Source organism: Lagenorhynchus albirostris, chromosome 5, assembly GCF_949774975.1.
Source record: "Lagenorhynchus albirostris chromosome 5, mLagAlb1.1, whole genome shotgun sequence".
Lineage (NCBI taxonomy): Eukaryota > Metazoa > Chordata > Mammalia > Artiodactyla > Delphinidae > Lagenorhynchus > Lagenorhynchus albirostris.
In genome coordinates, this window is record NC_083099.1 from 78,687,804 (window position 1) to 78,704,239 (window position 16,436).

The 16,436-nt window shown below is 33.8% G+C and overlaps 1 protein-coding gene and 1 pseudogene across 1 annotated transcript in view; both read right to left on the bottom strand.

Moving 5' to 3' along the window:
• STXBP5L (syntaxin binding protein 5L) overlaps positions 1-16,436 on the bottom strand; it is a 368,748-nt gene that overhangs the window by 49,762 nt on the left and 302,550 nt on the right. The window lies entirely within an intron of this gene.
• LOC132520776 (actin-related protein 2/3 complex subunit 1A-like) lies at positions 1,159-2,308 on the bottom strand (annotated as a pseudogene).

Consider the following 16,436-nt stretch of genomic DNA (forward strand, 5'->3'; position numbering starts at 1 on the left):
TGAGATCCTGTAAAATGCACGGCACGGCCAAAAAAAGAAAAAGAAAAAAGAGCTAGCTACTCACCTAGTAAGTCAGAAACCAGGCCCAAGAATTGTTTGAGGGTTTTAAAATCATGCAGGTGGTAGGGGTTGTTGTTGTTTTCTCTATTTTTTTGTTTTAATTTCTTAGGTCATTAATTTGATTTAAAAATGTGGTTTGTAAGATTCTACTTTTACAGATTAAGGTCTTCTTTGTGGTTTTAACATTGGTTTAACTTTTATAAGTTTTTCAGTGGGCACTTGAAATTATAACACATTTTCAAGGCATAAAGCTCAGGATATATTAAATAAATCTTCCAAGTAAATTATGTTTCTTTGTTCCCATATGGTTTTTCTTACTTTTTGCCTCCTTGAGTTGTCATTAAATTATGTTAGAATCTCTTATGGTTATCACATTTCTGTTTAATGTTTCTTGTACATCAAGAACTGTAAGAAATGTAATTATTATCCTACATTATTTGGTTTATTAAAATTTGTAAACAGTTTCATTGTAGATGGTACATTTCTGCACTATAAATATCAGCACTTTTCTAATTTAATGTATTTTGCCTTGAACTCAGCTGATATTAACATCATAATTCCTGTTTTATTTTTGCTAGTAGTTGTCTTATATGTCCTACTACTAGCCTTTGAATCACTTTGCTTTAGATGTCTCTCTTGTGAATTTTGTTTTGCTATACATGCTGAAAGCCTTTTTCTTGTAAGTAAAGTAATTCACTTTTTATGTCTATTGACAGAGACATTTCATTATAGTTCTGTCATTTAAAAAAACACATTTAGTATTTTTACTTAATTTTCTGGGAGACAATTTATATACTAACCCCCTTCTTAAGTTAATGTGACAATTTTCCATAATGAACTGCTTAAAGAGAAGCTTTGGTCTAGAATGGAATGAAACAGCCAAAAACCAAACGTACAAAAAAATAGATTAAAAACTTTAAAAGACTGTTTAAAAATCCGACATTTTCACCAGTTATATTCAAACAACACTCAAATGATATCGGCATATGCATTTTTAGTGTTTCCTTGTGGTTGGCTTTCCTCACCATCTTGCAAGTTACAAACAGAGCTGCAGTCAGTTGTAGTCTGTCATGCTAGATCATAGAGGTTCACTCAGCTTCATATTAGTTGAAGGCCCTGGGTGGAGGACTCTAAGGTCTTGAAATGCCAAATCATCATGGCTCCATTGATTCCTATAGGGCAAAATTTCTGATCATCTTGCTTGTCTATCTTGCAAATAGGTACTTGAGTGATGCTATTCTGGTGTACCATCTCTGAGGCTGTATTATGGTCCTTGATTGTGACTCTTGTCTATGTTGTGGAAGTGTTCCATGGCTAACATGTGCTGCATGCTGTGTTTTGGAAAGTCTAGTTTGGAGACTAAGGTCAAGCAGCCATGGTCATCTTAGTTAAAAAGCACTGGGCAGCATTCTTGGCCAGGAGCTACAACACCACTGTTCTCTGAGACAAATAATACACTCAGGAGTGACAGGAACTCTGTTTTCAGATTGCAACCTGAACACTATTTGAGACATCAGGACTGCATGTGGTGCTTACTCAGGCTCCCAGTGGTAGAGAAGTTGAACCAGGGACCCAGCCTCCAGTGCCACCAAACTGTGACATCAGTTAACCAAAATGCATCTTGCTGCTCCATGGCATGCTGGTTGGCTTTTCATCCACTTTTTAATTGTATGTAGAAGCACTCTGCATTTGAAGTCACATGATCCTGCTGTCAGCAAAACACGGAGATACCGGTCCAAACTAAGGACAGTGAATGAACTGCCTTTTTAATGTGCTTGCTTACCCACTCGTCATTTTTATATCCAAGTGACAGACAGAAATGAATTGTTTTTCACTCTCCACAGCAAATTTGTTCTTTAGAGGGGACCACTTCACAAAAGTGGCTGCATGATTAATTCTCAAGGTTACCAGGGTTAGCGTCCAAACCCCATCTTTCCAACTCCTGCAAAGGACAGTGTGATCATGCTCGAGAGCTCTATCCCTACCTGTGATGTCTCCACTGTGCTCCTGGAGTGCATGAGGTTTCACCCACTGGCTCCCATTCCTCTTATAGGTGAGAACTTTGTGGGTATTGTGGCTAAGGGCAATCTGAGTATGGCACGGCAACTGGCTCCAGTAAAAATTGTTTCAGGGACAATATTTTTGGTGTTTTTAAAGGTTAGAAAGCTGGGGTCAGGGCAGTCCTGACAGGCTCAGAGTGTAGAATTTGAAGACTCTGGTCAGTCAACAGGAACAGGCTGTGTTCCATTCTGCAAGTTTTATGTAGATTATTTCATCTTCCTCTTCCTTCTCCTCCTCCTCTTCCCCCCTTCTTCCTCTTCCTTCTTCTTTTTCCTTCTCTAGTTTCTGTAGCTTCTTTCACTATATGGCCTGTATTTTCTTATTTTCTTTTTTATATGTATTATCCTTTGCCTGATTTATTTGGGGTATTAATTTTTTTAGTGGTTATCTTGAAGATATAATTTTAATTCTTCTTGAATTGCTATATATGCATAATGTCAATTTATTTCCCCTTGTGAAAGGTGAAATTAAGTATAATTCCTCTTCCTCTGCTTATCTTTGCTCTCAGTTCATCACCGATTAACCACCACACTTAGCTATAGAAATACTAACTCTTGTTAGCAACTTTAACCTCTCTTTTCCCTCTCAAAAAAATAAAAGTTAAGGTATTTCTATATCATTATGGATTTTATGTTTACATTTTATTTTATAATAATATTTGCCACTGTCATTTAACTTTAGTTTTACAATTAAATAAATTAAATTATCACTACTTGTCCTTTGACCATGGCCTCTCCACGCATCTTTTCATTGGCTGGAGGCCATCCTGTAGTAGATATTTTTAAGGGTTCACGGGGGCCTGTGTTTCATTTACAGTATTCTATAATGCATATATAACACTATATTCATAACGTTGTGCCAGCCCCTGGATTATGTGCATTCAGGGTTTGAATTATCAATTCATTTTTAGGTCATTAATTCAAAGTCTTTATTAAGAAAGAGAAATGTCTGTATTTTTTGTTAAAAATTGAGAAACAAGATAGTTTTTCACTGAATGTTAAAATGTTAGGGAATAAAGCAATTTACCATGATTCTGGTAACTACTTCATAAAAGGCTAACAACTTGAGGGTTCTAATTGCATAACTGTCCAACGTATGAGGTTTTTACTGTTATTACTATTATTTTACTTTTACTGTTATACTGCCACTCCAGATAAGGATTTTTGTAACAAAGAAGTTATTACATTAGTACCCAACGCTCTCCAACACGTTGTCATCTTTCTTTTGTCTTCAGTGAACAGCTCATATACACAGTCACTAATACCTTTACACAGATGACTGTTATCTATTACTTTGGGCTTGAGATTTCCCCTCTACACTCTAGCCCTACATTTCTTTTTTTTCCTTATTTTTTTAATTGAAGTATAGTTGACTTACAATTTGTGTTAGTTTTAGGTGTACAGCAAAATGATATATACATATATTTTTTTCAGATTATTTTTCATTATAGGTTATTGTAAGATTTTGAATATTGTTCCCTGTGCTATATGGTAAACAGTCCTACATTTCTAATTGCTCACTGAGTGGTTAACATGAATGTCCCTGAGCAACTCAAACTCATTTTCCTTTCCTCTCAAACCAGGTATTCTCCATGAGAATGGTATTCTCCATTTTCTGCACTCTGTAGTCATCCTTGACTCCCCCTATTTCCTTATGCCTTACCAGCCCTGTTCCCTCACTGTTCCCAATCCCAGTTGTAAAGTCTCCCATGGTAACACCTCTTCATTTTCACTGTTGTTATCCTACTTTGGTCCTTATTTGGTGTACTACAATAGCTTCTTACACATTTTCCTCCTTCACTAAAGGGTTATACACCACTGGAGAATATTCTTCCTGAAACCATGTTACAAGCAACCCAGGATATATTTTACAGCAAAGTTTTACATTGGAAGAATTTACATACATAAAGACATTTATCCTCTTTCAGAATCCTTACAATTTTTTTTCTGGAGATTTGTGGGAAACAAGTTTTAAAAATGAAATTACATTGACAACATACTTAGAAATAGGGATTTAATGAAATTTTATTGTGAATACTTTTAATTGCAAAAAATCCTTTAGTAAAGTGATAAGCACTTGACTATTTTATCTTTTATAGATGTGAGTTTTCATAATCATCTTTGTCTAAAGTATGTGTAAAAATAGAATGAAGCAACTGGGAAGGAGATAATTGGCGACTGACAGTTTTAGGAATTGTTTATTAATATGTTTATTAATAACAATCATGCCTAACTGACCTCCAGATTAGAATTAAAACTAAGAGCTTTCTTTGCTACTTCCAATAAATATGGAAGTGGGCTGAGAATCTTCTATTTTTTTTTATTATTCCTTTTCAACATTCTAGGAAAGAAATTATGATATGTGGAAATTATGTGAATAAATATCAGAATGCATATTTTTCTAGAGAAAAGCATTCTCATTCTTTAGTCTTCATTTGACATTTGTCACAGTACATGCTATACAAAATGATAGGTAATTATAAGATTATAAGTTTTGCAATGATATATACCTGATTTAAATTCAGTTTTGCTATAGTTGTATGACCTTAGACAAATTTGAATTTTTCATAGCCTTAATTTATTTGTAAAGTGGGAACAATATTACTGATCTATCTCGGATAATTTGTACAAATTATGTAGCATAATGTCTGACATGTAGTAGCAGGTCAATAAATGGAACTAGAATGTTGATTCTTCCTCTGACATCAATTACATTGGCAAAATACTAATTAACTTCATAACAATTTTGTTAATATTAAACTAATAATAATACTAAATATGTTAGTGCTTTGCATTTAAAAATACAATAACATAATTGTCCAATTTAATCAAATTCGTCTAAGATGATATGTAATCAGATTTTGAATGTAACAAACTATTTGACTAAAAGTTATTTAATTTAGATACAATGAGATGAGGTATGTGAATATGCTCCATAAACTTTGGGTATTATGTTCTGTGATCTAGGTTAAAATCTTAATTCTACAATTTATTAACAATATAACCTCAGTTTCTACTCTGAAAAAAAAGACTGGGAACAATAATAACTATCTTAAAGAGTTGCTAAGAAAGTCAAATAAAATAATGTATGTGAAACAGCTTTGTACAGTAAAAAATAATGCAAAGACTAATTATTGTATTTTTCTTATTTCAACCATGACATTAGTAGGATTTAATGCTATGACTTTAAGTCAGAATAAAGGAGATGAAAATAAAAGTAATTCAATTAAATTTCAGAAAAAAAAACTCTTGGCACAAGCAGATAAAAGTTCTGAAAGAAAAATTTATGAAAGCCTATTTATTTCAGAGCTAGAATTATGAATAAGCCCTTAACCACCACAAAAAATAAACTAAAAGTGAATAAAATCTTCTATAACTTTCTTAAATGGAGAGAACTCTATTCTTTTATGTATCGGACTTTGTTGTTGTTGTTGTTAAATAGCATTAATTCTAAATGATATTAATATACAAAATGGGAAAAATAGTTCCAGAAAAAGTGATGTTCATTTACATGGTTACAGTCACAAGGGTCCATATGCATGACTAGTTAATGTTTAAAACCATTCTCATGATAAAAAACAAAAACCCGAAAACATTATATACCTTGGTGTGTAATGATTTATGAAACATAATTTTATAAAATGATTAACAAACAAAATGTTGAATGCTGCCAACAGAACTGTATGGTGATTTTTAAGAAAGGCTTTTTGGAAAGCCATTAAACACTGCCATCTAGGAAACTTGTTATTCATGGACTGGTTGGTTAAAATGTTCAGCCAAATGAATGTAAGAAAACTTAAAATTGTTGGCTTTTGCCTACCGTACCAAGATCAGCCTTAAGATCTGTTGGCAGACTTAACTTTCTTGATCCTTTAACTGAAACAACAGAAAAAGGAAAAAGGCAGTTGTTAATTATATAAAATTAAAGAGGAGTGTGAGGGAACAGTATGTTTTACAGTATAAGTATTGTGAACGTTACATTTAGTGAGCATTATGGAAGCAGAAATATTGTTCAGTGTTAGTTTGTTGTCATTCAGGAATAAATAATATGCAAACAGAAACATGAGAAAAGCAATTGTTATTACAGTAAATAATTAAGTGCATCTTTGCATAGTTTTTTTCACATGTAGCATGAGAAGTGATTTCTTATTTTGGAAAGAACCAAAAATCAATTCCAGATAAATCTGATAGATAAAGAAGTACTGCAACAAATGTATAAGTTCAGATCATAAATAACAATGGTAAGGGGGAAAACTGATTAACTCTGTAAGCATTTTTTGAAATAGAAAGAAAATTCTATTATAGATGTGTATGATATAGTGAAGGAAACTTTACCATACCTATGGCAGGTGAAATGACTTATATATTGAATACTACAATGTTAAATTCAATAGATAAAAAAATCTTAAATAAAAAATATTTGAAAATAAATTTAATTATATTATTATAAATCAAGCTGTCATAAAATGTTTGAATAAACCAAGAAAACTCCTACAATTTATTGAAAATTTGCCTCATTATCTGTTAATAAAAATTTTACATTGGGCATCTCATAAAATATTTAACTGGAATGTTATAATAGAAAGAAATTGCATTAGGGGAAATCATGTTAGAAATATTTTCTGTCAGTTAATACTTTATTAAGACTCAAATTGATACTATCAATTAATTTATACCTTCTAATGAGTGATTTTCTTTACAATTAGGAAAGATATTTTAAAATAAAGATGCAGTATGATACAGTAGAAAGAATACTCAATTTAAAATCAGAAAACATGAGTCACAAATTTCTGAATTGTTACCACCTAATTAAAAAACTTTGAAAAAGTTTTATAAAAATCCCTTCATCAATTTTCAGCTTAATCTTCCCATCTGTCAAATAACATGTTTGATAGTATCTCTAATATTTCAGCTGGAATTATTGGAATATATTTTATAAAACCTAAATATAATAGAAACCTAAATATACTTTTTGTGTGTCATGAAATATTACTCATCTTTTGATTTTTTTCCAACCATTTAAAAAACCCATTCTTAATTCACAAGTCATACCAAAATAGGTTGCAAACTGGATTTGGCCTGTGGGCTGTAGCTTGCTGACTACAATATGCCATGCTAAACTACTTATTAAAGGAAATCTAAGCATTATCATTCTAATAAAAATAATAGCAACAGGCAGTTGTCTCTATAAAAAAGATATTAAATAATTCTATTAAGGAGAAATCAAATCAAATTTGAGCAATTTGGGTTTAGAATCAGCAGCACAACAAAAAGATTGTATTTATATAAAAATATGTCAAACTAAATAAATATATGTAATAATTATGCCAGAACAGGTTGCAAATAAAGTATATTTTGTAAATTGATTCACAATTCAGATAGACTGAGGAAGTGGGATGTTACTATTTTAAATCTTTCACTTAATTTTTAAAATAGGAACTAATTCTTTATAATGTAAGGATTTGTTTCAGAATTTCTTTTTAATTGTTTCTATTTTGTTTTTAAATAGGGTATTTCAATATATCTATATAGTATAAATTCAAAAATGGATTATAAAGATGCTTTCAGAAAGAAGTCAAACAGTTCCTTTCTATTAGTCTAGTATCTAATTTACTCTGGCTCTCAAATCTCCACTTTTTGGGATACCCCTTCCACTTCACCACCAACCTTCTTGGCTTCCTGTAGACTGCTTCCTACCTAAAAATTGGGGGCCCGTAACAAACCCCAACCTCAATTGTATAAATGGGGGAGGAAAAGGGAGCAATTAGATGGTGGGATTGATTGACAAACTTCTTTAATAACAATGTTAATAACAGGTGTCTGTTATTTATGCACAGAAAAATCTTCACTTGTCCAGCTACTAGTAAACTCATACTCATCCTTTAAGACAGCTGAAAAATCACCACCTCCTCGAAGGCAGCCTCAGCCTTAAGGCTTCATTTGGTGCCATTATCTTAACTTTCATAGCACCTTGTACACATCTTTTATAACACATTTTATTATACTTGATTTTTTTTTACTCTGTCTACTATCGACTAAAATACTGAAACTTTGCGTTCTCTAGGGATGGGGATTATATTCCCAATACCTAATTAATTATTGGCATAGAATAGATGTACAATAAGTGTTTGCTGAATGAAAGTTTAAAAAAAAAACAGTAAAGTCGGAAGGTAGGGGTGAAGGGTTATTCTGAAGAGGCCTAAACAGACAGAAAGCATGTTTCAAGTGGTACAAGAATATGTTACACATTAACATTTGAGGAATTTGGGTTGGAAGAGGAGTAAGGCAAGAGGGAATAAGAGGCAAGTAGTCCTGGAAATAAACTGAATGAAAACAGTACATATTAACCTGTGCAATGTGCCCTTGGGAATGCAGCTCTCTGAATTTCTTCATTTTTACTGTTACCTAGCAAAAGCATACATACCACTATCATTTCATATTGTTAGCCAAAGAGGAGAAAATGGGAAATAGAAACTTCACATTACTCATTGTCTTAGCACACTGCACTAAGAGAGGTGGAGAATCCTGGCTCAAAGGAATCTTTAAGGTCACATAGTCCAATATCCTACTCAATATAAGTATTCTCTTACAACATTCTTGACATCATACCTGTTTGTGATAGAAACCTTCAAAGTATAAAAAAATCCAATTTTGGGTTGCTATAATTGCTACAAAATTTCCTTCCATTTGAGCTCAAACTACTTTCCTTTACCATTTACTAGTTTGTTCCAGTTCTAACCTCTGGCACAATTAAAAAAAAAAAAAGAAGTAACTCATTTTTGCTCTCATATGCCAGTCCTTAAAGCATTACGGGCCATCTCTAGGTACTCTCATTTGGTCAGCAGGAATCTGTATTTTAATAAGTGTTGCAGGCAATACTAATAAAAGAGGTTGGCAGATAGATCACATTTTGAGAAATCATGTTTTACTGTTTTATAAACTTTAACCAACCTATGGGACTTTCACTCAAGACCCTTCCACAAAAAAGTACATCCTGTGATGCATCTCAGATTTTCCATTAAAGAGATGCCATGTTGTCCTTAGTTGTTAAGTTTGATATAGATATTATGCTGCTGAGCATTTTAAGGTGATTATGATTATATATATATATATATATATATATAAAGTTAACAGGTACTTTTTTAGTTCCTTTTGAGCAATTTTTTTCGTATCTGTCTTTGATCTTCCATTTTCTAAAGAGGAAGAGAAGTTGATAGTTACAAGGATAGTAATGCTCCTATTAGAAGAGAATAGATATGTTTTTTCCCTTCTGTAAAGCTCCACAAAGACTTCTGCTTTTCTCCAAGGTGAGTTTCCTAGGGTCTGGCGAAATGAAGCCCAGTGATCAAAACCATAGCTGAAGTCAAACCATAACTCAAACATTTGCCAGCTGAGTGACCCTGGTCTGGTAGTTACTTAAATCTCAGGATGACTGTTTCTCTTCCTTTGTAGAATGGGTTTGATAATTAGTCCCTACTTCAAAGGGATCTTGTCAGTATTAAAGAAATATGTGTAAAGTACTTAACATGGTGTGGTAAATAATATTAGGTATTATATTCATTATTAAACTTAGTTGGCAAGAAAGCTTGTCATTCTGTGGTATTCTGTATCAAAAATGACTTACCCAGACAACATGTCCTTTTTGCAATCTAGTGTCTAGTATTAAATACAGCACGTTTGATAATGCCTCCAGTTGCATATGGTACCATTATTTCTTTCCTCTGCACAATCCCTCAACACCTTGAAAAGCTGCCTGTCTTGGCTCACAGACAGTAATACAGAAAACAGTACCATACTGTAATCCAGCTGCGGGGCAGGGAATATTGCTGCAGCAAGTATTAGAACAGTTTGATTTCTTATTATCCTAGTCCTGTTAGATTCTGGGAAAATTGTCAGGAAATTCTTGCTACCTTAACATGTTGTGGCTTACATTTTTGAAAATAAAAACAAAGGAAAGAAAATGAATAACTGTACATTTAAAAAGGTGAATTTTATTCTAATGTAAATTACATGCCACTAAATCTGAGTTTTAAAAAATTTGAAGCATCCCCACAGATAGTTTTATTCACTTACCTAACCATATCTATCACCTTATGAATCACCTAGAAATTGTTAGGTAGGATGTCATAAGAGACCAAAGATGATGCAAATGAGTAAAAGGATTAGCTGATGGCAAAATACATATTAATATTTATAAATTCAGGCCTAAAGATTTGGTGACAGCCAAGCGCTACAATAGGACCAGATTATAAACCTTTGCAAAACTATTCATCTCTACTCCTAGATTATCTGCCTCCCAAATTCAGGTTCATTTACAGTAATGAGACATGGTACTGTGATGGTTTACCATAGCTTATGCCAGAATGGGGTCATATGCTCAGCCCTAAATATAAACAGAAGTTCAGGTATTACAACAGGGTTTTGCCTAGGAGGCTTCAGTATATCTTGACTGTATCATTGCCTGTATATTCATATGCCTTTTTCCTAAGTCCTGATTCAATTTAAAGTAAATAATTAGTGCAGCCTGGCTTATCAGAGGAATGTCGTATTGGCTTCAAATAATTTTTTATTCAGATCCTTGGTTCCACATTTGAATCAAAATTTTAGCAACAGAGATGAACCCTCAATCAGTCTGAATATGGCTACTACTTTAATGGGAAATATCATAAAAAGCTAGGTTAGAAGTTTCTAACTCAAATCTTTGATAAGCTGTTTGTTGATTAGAAACAACTGGATTGACTTTTTGATTTCCCATGAAGGATTTCTACTTTAAGCCTAAGCTACAACTATTAATTGGAAATTTAGAATGGTCAAGGAGAACAAGTTTAGTCTCTTTAGGCCATGGGAGTTCATCATTGCTTTTATAATATAACCACTATTGTATATTATTGAGAATCTCTGTTCTGGTCACTAGCACACAGTTAAGATTAAGAAACTTGGCTAAAGTTATAATGGTAGAAAGAGGTAGGGTAAGGTCAAATTTCTAAGACTCCAAAGCTATGCCCTTTGCACTAAGCAATACAATCTTCCTGACATAGAAGATACCTATGTATCCTAGACATCTTCTATAAAATAAATAAACCTAACACTAAATTAAAATAAAAAGTTGTTTAGATTAAAATGTTTGTGAAGTTTATCTATCTATTGATTCATTACTATATTCCAACCGGTCAGTTAATTAATTTCATTTGTCTCTATCTTCCCTATGCTAGAAACGAAGATAGGACAAAAACACCTGGTGTGTGTGTGTGTGTGTGTGTGTGTGTGTGTGTATGTATGTGTATATATATACACATATATAAATATACATATATATGCATATATACATATACATATATATATGTGCAAGTGTAGTTAAAAAACACACACATAAAAATATTTTGGAGTTACCGTGCCATGGTGGAGTCCTGAAAGACCTATACACCTCTAATTTTGTTGCCATTTCCCACCCCCCATTTTTTATAAGTGGTTATGATATAGCCAGGCAAAGAGGTATATTTATTAGAATTTGCCCCAGCATACAAAATTTTAATGTCATGACTCTAGCTTTCTTGCCACCTGAAAATATGTATTACATTTCTATCTAAATGATGTTAGTGAATCAGTGACTTTTTCTTAGTGTCATATGAGCAAATGTTAGTGTCATATGATAAGCTCCATATGAGCAAATGTTAACTGATTATGAAACTTTATTTCTGTTCTTGTCTATCTTGAATTATAAACTCCTAGAGAGAACTAGGTTCTTCAACACACCTTTTTGAAAGCATACAAAAGGAGGTCAAGTAATTTGTGGAGTGAGAGGAACTTGAGGTCTAAAGATTAGTTTGGTTCCAGCTAAGCCATGTACTAGCACGATAAACTTGGGCAAGTTATAGAATTATTTTTCTTAGCCATAATTCTCCACTCATATAAAATGAGAACTATACCAACCTTACAGGATTGCTATAGAACTAAATATGATAATACTCATGAAAAATACCTTGAGTACTTTAAAGTACTATACCAATGTTGATTACTGTTTTTAGCAAACAAGGTTTAATAAATTCAGATTGTGATAATTTGATTATATAAATTATAAAAACTACTTTCAAAACCAGTTTTTCCTGGAACTTAAATGGTAAACAGTGTTTCTGATGTTTCATGAAAAATATATCTAAGTTCTTTTTAATTTTTTTGTTAAAACATTGTCTCTTTATAATTTAGCAACTTCTCTCTGCTTGGATGTCATAATTGCTTGGGTTTTTTTTTTCCAGCTTTTTTTTTTTTTTTTTTTTGCAGTACGCGGGCCTCTCACTTTTGTGTCCTCTCCCGTTGCCGATCACAGGCTCCGGACACGCAGGCTCAGCAGCCATGGCTCATGGGCTTAGCTGCTCCGCAGCATGTGGGATCTTCCTGGACTGGGGCATGAACCTGTGTCCCCTGCATTGGCAGGCGGACTCTCAATCACTGCGCCACCAGGGAAGCCCTTTCCAGCTCTTTTAAAAAATTTCTATTTTATATTGGGGTATAGTTGATTAACAATGATGCATCAGCCTCAGTGTACAGCAAAGTGACTCAGCCATACATGTACGTGTATTTATTCTTTTTCAAATTCCTTTCCCATCTAGGCCACCACAGAATATTGAACAGAGCTCCCTTCACTACATAGCAGGTCCCCGTTGGCCATCTGTTCAACACATAGTAGTGTGTATATGTCAATCTCAAACTCCCAATCCATCCCCTCCCATTCCTCCACCCCGGCAACCACAAGTCCATCCTCCAACTCTGTGAGTCTGTTTCTGTTTTGTAAATAAATTTATATCATTTTTTTAGATTCCACATAAAAGTGGTATCATATGATAATTGTATTTCTCTGTATGACTTACTTCACTTAGTGTGATAAGCTCCAGGTCCATCCACGTTGCTGCAAAGGGCGTTGTTTCATTCTTTTTAATGGCTGAGTAACATTCCATTGTATAAATGTATCACAGCTTCTTTATCCATTTATCTGTCAATGGACATTTAGGTTGCTTCCATGCCTTGGCTATTGTAAACAGTGCTGCAATGAACATTGGGGTGCATGTATCCTTTCAAACCATGGTTTTCTCCAGGTATATGCCCAGGAGTGGGATTGCTGGGTCATATGGTAGCTCTATTTTTAGTTTGTAAAGGAACCTCCATACTGTCCTCCATAGTGGCTATACCAATTTACATTCCCACCAACAGTGTAGGAGGATTTCCTTTTCTCCACACCCTCTCCAGCATTTATTGTTTGTAGCCTTTTTAATGATGGCTGCTCTGACTGGTGTGCAGTAATATCTCATTGTAATTTGATTTGCATTTCTCTAATAATTAGCAGTGTTGAGCATCTTTTTATGTGCCTCTTGGCCATCTGAATGTCTTCTTTGGAGAAATGTCTATTTAGGTCTTATGGCCATTTTTTTATTGGGATGTTCGTTTTTTTGGTATTGAGCTGCATGAGCTGTTTTTAGATTTTGGAGATTAATCCCTTGTCAGTTGCTTCGTTTGCAAATATTTTCTCCCATTCTGAGGGTTGTCTTTTCATCTTGTTTATGGTTTCCTTTGCTGTGCAAAAGCTTTTGACTTTAATTAGTTCCCATTTGTTTATTTTTGTTTTTATTTCCATTATGCTAGGAGATGGATTGAAAATATATTGCTGTGATTTATGTCAAAAAGTGTTCTTCAATTGTTTTCCTCTAAGAGTTTTATAGTATCAGGCCTTATATATAGGTCTTTAATCCATTTTGAGTTTATTTTTGTGTATGGTGTTAAAGAATGTTCTAATTTCATTCTTGTACATGTAGCTGTCCAGTTTTCCCAGCACAATTTATTGAAGAGACTGTCTTTTATCCATTGTATAGTCTTGCCTCCTTTGTCATAGATTAATTGACCATAGGTGCTGGGTTTATTTCTAGGCTTTCTATCTGTTTCACTGATCTATATTTCTGTTTTTGTGCCAGTTCCATACTGTTTTGATGGCTGTAGCTTTGTAGTATAGTCTGAAGTCAGGGAGCCTGATTCTTCCAGCTCCATTTTTCTTTCTCAAGATTGCTTTGGCTATTCATGGTCTTTTGTGTCTCCATACAAATTGTGAAATTTTTAATTCTAGTTCTGTGAAAAATGCCATTGGTAATTTGATAGAGATTGCACTGAAGCTGTAGTATGGTCATTTTGACAATATTGATTCTTCCAATCCAAGAACATGGTATATCTTTTCATCCTATTTGTGTCATCTTTGATTTCTTTCATTAGCATCTTATAGTTGTCAGAGTACAAGTCTTTTGCTTCCTTAGGTAGGTTTATTCCTAGTTATTTTATTCTTTTTGATGCAATGGTAAATGGGATTGTTTCCTTAATTTCTCTTTCTGATCTTTCGTTGTTAGTGTATAGAAATGCAACAGATTTCTGTGTATAAATTTTGTATCCTGCAACTACCAAATTCATTGATGAGATCTAGTAGTTTTCTGGTAGCATCTTTAGGATTTTCTATGTATACTATCATGTCATCTGCAAACAGTGACAGTTTTACTTCTTTTCCAATTTGTATTCTTTTTATTTCTTTTTCTTCTCTGACTGCCATGGCTAGGACTTCCAAAACTATGTTTAATAAAAGTGGCAACAGTGGACATCCTTGTCTTGTTCCTGTTCTTAGAGGAAATGCTTTCAGCTTTTCACCATTGAGTATGATGTTATCTGTAGGTTTGTCATATATGGCCTTTATTATGTTGAGGTATGTTGCCTGTGTGCCCACTTTCTGGAGAGCTTTTACCATAAATCAGTGTTGAATTTTGTGAAAAGCTTTTTCTGCATCTATTGAGATGATTATATGGCTTATATTCTTCAATCTGTTGATGTGGTGTATCACATTGATTTGTAGATATTGAAGAATCTTTGCATCCCTGGGATAAATCCCACTTGATCATGGTGTATGATCTTTTTATTGTATTGTTGGATTCGGTTTGCTAGTACTTTGTTGAGAATTTTTGCATCTATGTTCATCAGCAATATTGATCTGTAGTTTTCTTTTTTGTGTGATATCTTTGTCTGGTTTTGGTATCAGGGTGATGGTGGCCTCATAGAATGAGTTTGGTAGTGTTCCTTCCTCTGCAATTTTTTGGAAGAGTTTCAGAAGGATAGGTGTTACCTCTTCTCTAAATGTTTGATAGAATTCACCTGTGAAGCCATCTGGTTGTGGACTTTTGTTGGGAGTTTTTATTATTTATTTATTATTATTGTTTTTTTCGGTATGCGGGCCTCTCACTGTTGTGGCCTCTCCCGTTGCGGAGCACAGGCTCTGGATGTGCAGGCTCAGCGGCCATGGCTCACGGGCCCAGCTGCTCCACAGCACGTGGGATCGTCCCGGACCGGGCCACAAACCCGTGTCCACTGCATTGGCAGGCAGACTCTCAACCACTATGCCACCAGGAAAGCCCTGTTGGGAGTTTTTAAATCACAGTTTCAATTTCAGTAATTGTGATTGGTCTGTTCATATTTTCAATTTCTTCCTGGTTCAGTCTTGGAAGGTTGTACCTTTCTAAGAATTTGTCCATTTCTTGTAGGTTGTCCATGTTGTTGGCATAGAGTTGATTGTAGTGGTCTCTTATGATGCTTTGTATTTCTGTGGTGTCCATTGTAACTTTTCCTTTTTCATTCCTAATTTTATTGATTTGATCCCGCTCTCTTTTTTTCTTGATGATTCTGGCTAAAGGTTTATCAATATTGTTTATCTTTTCAAAGAACCAGATTTTAGTTTCATTGATCTTTGCTATTGTTTTCTTTGTCTCTATTTCATTTATTTCCTCTCTGAGCTTTATGATTTCTTTCCTTCTACTAACTTTGGGTTTTGTTGTTTCTTGTTTCTCTAGTTGCTTTAGTTGTAAGGTTAACTTGTTTATTTGAGATTTTCTTGTTTCCTGTGGTAAGACTATATTGCTATAAACTTTCCTCTTAGAACTGCTTTTGCTGCATCCCATAGGTTTTAGATCATTGTGCTTTTGTTTTCATTTGTCTCTAGGTATTATTTCCTTTCTGATTTCTTCAGTGAGCCATTGGTTGTTTAGTAGCATATTGTTTATCCTCCAAGTATTTGTGGTTTTTTTAGTTTTTTTTTTCTTGTAGTTGATTTCTAATCTCATAGTGTTGTGGTTCGAAAATATGCTTGATACGATTTCAGTTTTCTTAAATTTTCCGAGGCTCACTTTGTGGCCTAGCATGTGATCTATCCTTCAGAATGTTCCATGTGTGCTTGAGAAGAATGTGTATTCTCTTGCTTTTGGATGGAGTGGTCTATAAATCTCAATTAAGTCCATCTGGTCT